We start from the raw sequence: 4,636 nt of genomic DNA on the forward strand, positions 1-4,636 counted from the left end.
TCAGTGGTCTTGTATGTTCCTAATAATTGCTCCCACAGTTGATTTCTTCAAACCAAGCTGCTTACCTATTGCAGATTCAGTCTTCCCAGCCTGGTGCAGGTCTACAATTTTTGTTTCCGTTGTCCTTTGACAGCTCTTTGTTTCTTGGAGTGATTTGGAGGTGACGTTGTGTTGAGTTGTGACAGGTGTCTTTTCATTACTTAACTAATTTTCAGTACACAGTGCTATTATACAATGTCTGTAACGAGGTTACTTTTTTGTGAGTATTTACATGTCCTTATATTATTATTAGTATATCATCGTGTAGAGCAGAACTTTGACTTTTGTTTAGTGACCCAAACTTATTGACATCATTCCAGTACTCTAGACAACTAAATTCATTACAATCCTGTACAATGTGATTCTGGAAAAAATGTTCTACATTTCGTCTGTCTAGTGACGTGTCACCATAAATGAGGACATACAGCCTCTCTCATCTTTTTAAGTGGGAGAACTTGCACAATTGGTGGCTGACTAAATACTTTTTTGCCCCACTGTAGTATGTACATGCAGGTAGAATTAATTAAAGTGAGATGACAACAGAGAGTGGCAGTGGTGTGGAGAGGGGGGGGGGACAATGTGAATAGTGTGGGTAGCCATTTGACTAGATGTTCAGGAGACTTATGGCTTGGGGGTAGAAGCTGTTTATAAGCCTCTTGGACCTAGACTTGGAGCTCCGGTACAGCTTGCCGTGTGGTAGCAGAGAGAATAGTCTGTGACTACAATGGCTGGAGACAATTTTCAGGGCCTTCCTCTGACACCGCTTGGTAGAGAGGTCCTGGATGGCAGGAAGCTTGGCCCCAGTGATGTACTGGGCCATTCGTACTTCCCTCTGTTGTGCCTTGCAGTTGGAGGCCGAGCAGTTGCCATACCAGGCAGTGTTGCAACCAGTCAGGATGCTCTCGATGGTGCAGCTGTAGAACCTTTTGAGGATCTGAGGACCCATGCCAAGTCTTTTCAGTCTCCTGAGAGGGAATAGGTTTTGTCGTGCCCGCTTCACGACTGTCATGGTGTGCTTGGACGATGTTAGTTTTTTGTTGATGTGGACACCAAGGAACTTGAAGCTCTCAACCTGCCCCCTGAAGCCCCGTCGATGAGAATGGGGGTGTGCTCGGTCCTCTTTTTCCTGTTGTCCACAATCATCTCCTTTGTCTTGATCACATTGAGGGAGAGGTTGTTGTCCTGTCACCACATGGCCAGGTCTCTGACCTCCTCCCTATAGGGTGTCTCTATGTAGTCGGTGATCAGGCCTACCACTGTTGTGTCATCGGCAAATGTAATGATGTTGTTGGAGTCATGCCTCGCCATGCAGTCATGAGTGAACAGGGAGTACAGGAGGGGGCTGCGCACCCCTGAGGGGCCCCTGTGTTGAGGATCAGCGTGGCGGATGTGTTGTTACCTACCCTTATCACCTGGGGACGGCCCGTCGGGAAGTCCAGGATCCAGTTGCAGAGGGAGGTGTTTAGTCCCAGGGTCCTTAGCTTATTGATGAGCTTTGAGGGCACTATGGTGTTGAATGCTGAGCTGTAATCAATGAATAGCATTCTCACATCGGTGTTCCTTTTGTCCAGGTGGGAAAAGGCAGCGTGGAGTGCAATAGAGACTGCATCATCTGTGGATCTGTTGGGGCGGTGTGCAAATTGGAGTGGGTCTATGGTTTCTGGGATGACGGTGTTGATGTTCACTATGACCAGACTTTCAAAGCATTTCATGGCTACAAACGTGAGTGCTATGGGTCGCTAGTCATTTAGGCAGGTTACCTTAGTGTTCTTGGGCACAGGTAGTATGGTGGTCTGCTTAAAACATGCTGGTATTACAGACTCAGACAGAGAGAGGTTGAAAATGTCAGTGAAGACACTTTCTAGTTTGTTGTCCCCCCAAAAAGCCCGCATGCTTCGCAGTCTAGTCCTGGTAATTCCGTCTGGCGTGCGTCCTGTGAAGTTGACCTGTCTAAAGGTCTTACTCACATTGGCATGGGACGTGTGATCTACACAGTCTTGTTCCGGTACAAGCTGGGCATCATTTCAGTGTTATTTGCCTCGAAGGCGAGCACAGGTAGTATGGTGCGTCTGTCTTAAAAGCATGCTGTATTGCAGACCAGACAGCGAGAGGTTTGAACAATGTCAGTGAAGACCTTTCTAGTTGTCAGCGCATGCTCGATATACGGTCCTGGTATCCGTTGGCCTCGCGTCTTGTGAATGTTGACCTGTCTAAAGGGTCTTAACTCACTTGGGGTGCGGACGGTGTGATCACACAGTGGTTACCCAGTAAGGCTGGTGCGGCTCATGGCATATTTCCTGTTTTTTGCCTCGAAGCGAGCATTGAGAGTAGTTTAGCTGTTGGTAGGTCTGTGTTCACTGTGGCAGCTCTCGGCTGTGCTTTCCTTGGTGTCTGTAATGTTTGCAGGCCCTGCCACGATCCGACAGTGCGTCGAGGCCGGTGTAGTACGAAACTTGATGTTAGTTCCTGGTATTGAGCTTTTGCCTGTTGATGGTTCGTAGAGGCATAGTGGATTCTCTTATAAGATTCCGGGTTAGAGTCGCGTCCTTGAAGGGGCAGCTTCAGCCTTTAGTCTCAGTGGAGATGCTGCTTAATCCATGGTTTTGGTTATGGTAATGTATGTATGGTCTGTGGGGACGACAATCGATGCACTTCATGTGATGAAGCCAATGCAGATGTGGCGTACTCCTCACTGCCTCTGTCCGCCCTGACGCTTAGTTATATTATGTCTTGGTTCTCATTATTATTTGGTTAGGTAGGGTGTGACGGGGTGGGTATGCTTGTCTTTGTATGTCTAGGGGTTTTTTCAGTACTGGTTCTGCGGCACTGTATCGGTAAGTCTAGACGATATGTTAGCTATACCGCGTGGTGATATGGATTCCAATCAGGAGGAACAGCTTGTTTTTATCGTTGTCTCTCATTGGGGGTTAAATTATCATATTTGGTTGCCATTGTTTACCTTTCTGGTTTCGTGGTTTTATTCTATGTTTTAGTTGCCTGTCTGCACTAGCCATATTAGCTTCACGGTTTCGTTTTGGTTTTGTTTCAGTGTTCGTTTCTTTTAATAGAAGAATCACGTTGCGCCTGGTTGTGCTCTCCCTATGACGGCCGTGACGAATGCCCATTGTGGAGGAATCCGGAAATCTGTGTAATTTCCCGTCTGTGCTAGAAAACAAGATCTGTAGCTAGGCCATCTGCTTCATCCTGACACTTTTTATTTAATTTTAGTCACTGTGGCTTCTGCTTTCTTAATTTGTTTTATAAGCAGGAATCAGAGGATAGAATTATGGTTCAGATTTTGACAATGGAGGGGGAGGGAAGCTTTAGTAATGCATCTCTGTGTGTGGAGTAAGGAGGTCATGAGTAATTTGTCCTCTCATTGCACATTTAGCATGTTGAGTGAGAAATTTGATAAAAATCAGATATTTCAAATTTTGCATTAAAGTCCGCTACTAGGAACGCCCGTCTCTCGGGTGAGCGTATGTCGGAACACAAGCTCATTCAAGTGTATCTTGGTGCCAGCCTCTCTGTCTGGATGAATAACAGGTAAAAACCTGGAATGATCTGTTACAGTACAAGAATGTGACAAGTTTCTCGGTAGGTAATGTTTGGTTGCAGTATATTAGGAGAACTCTTCGTCAAATTGCGGAGCTGTGGCTCGAGAATTTTCTTAGAACATCGTGGAGCCGCTGTTTTGTTTTACAAAAATACATAGCCGCGCCCTCTGGTCTTACCAGACAGCCGCTGGGGTTTTTTAAATCTGCCGGTCCATCCGTATACCAGCCCCTGCATGTTGATATTGTTCTTCAGCCACGACTCGTGGAAGCTACGATCTAAGACAGTTTTTAATGTCCATTGGTAGTTTAATCTTCCAATTAGACTCGTGCATTTTATTGTCCCAAGACTCTCGCCATGTTTGGCGAGCAGAATTAGGGGAGTGGGTGTTTTAATTTGATGGCCTGCCTACCTCCTCAGAATGCAAGCCTCGCACCTCTTGAACTCTCTTCTCCGCCTCCTCTTCATTGCAGATCACCTAGGTCGGGGCCTGTTCCCGGAGGGTGGCCGAAATATCCTCCCGCTCGCGGCTCGTCAGAGTTTGTGAAAGAGAAAAAGGATTCTGCCTCCGTTTTCGTTGTAGCAATCGCACGTCCTGATGTCCAGAAAGTAATTTGTTCGTTCATAAGAGAACGGTAGCTGCAAGTCATGTATCAAAATAGTACACCATATTATTACAAACAACGCAGATTTTACAGTGATCGTCAAGGCTTAATTGCTTAGCCAAAACAATTTAAACTCAGTTATTCGAATTCCTGACATTTAATCTAGTTAAAATTTCCTGTCTTGGTCAGTTTAGGATCACCACGTTTTTTAAGAATGTGAAATGTAGAATAAATAGTAGAGACGAATGATTTTATTATCACTTTTTATTTCTTTCATCCATTCACAGTGGGTGCAGAAGTTTTACATCACACTCATTAGTATGTTGGTAAGCAATTGCTTTTACAATTGTTTAGACTTGGGTAATGTCTGCGGTAGCCTCCACATAGCTTTCTGCTTCCCACAATAAGTTGGTGAAATTTTGGGCGCCATTTCCTTC

Source organism: Salvelinus sp. IW2-2015, linkage group LG14 (genome assembly GCF_002910315.2).
Source record: "Salvelinus sp. IW2-2015 linkage group LG14, ASM291031v2, whole genome shotgun sequence".
Taxonomy (NCBI): Eukaryota; Metazoa; Chordata; class Actinopteri; order Salmoniformes; family Salmonidae; genus Salvelinus; species Salvelinus sp. IW2-2015.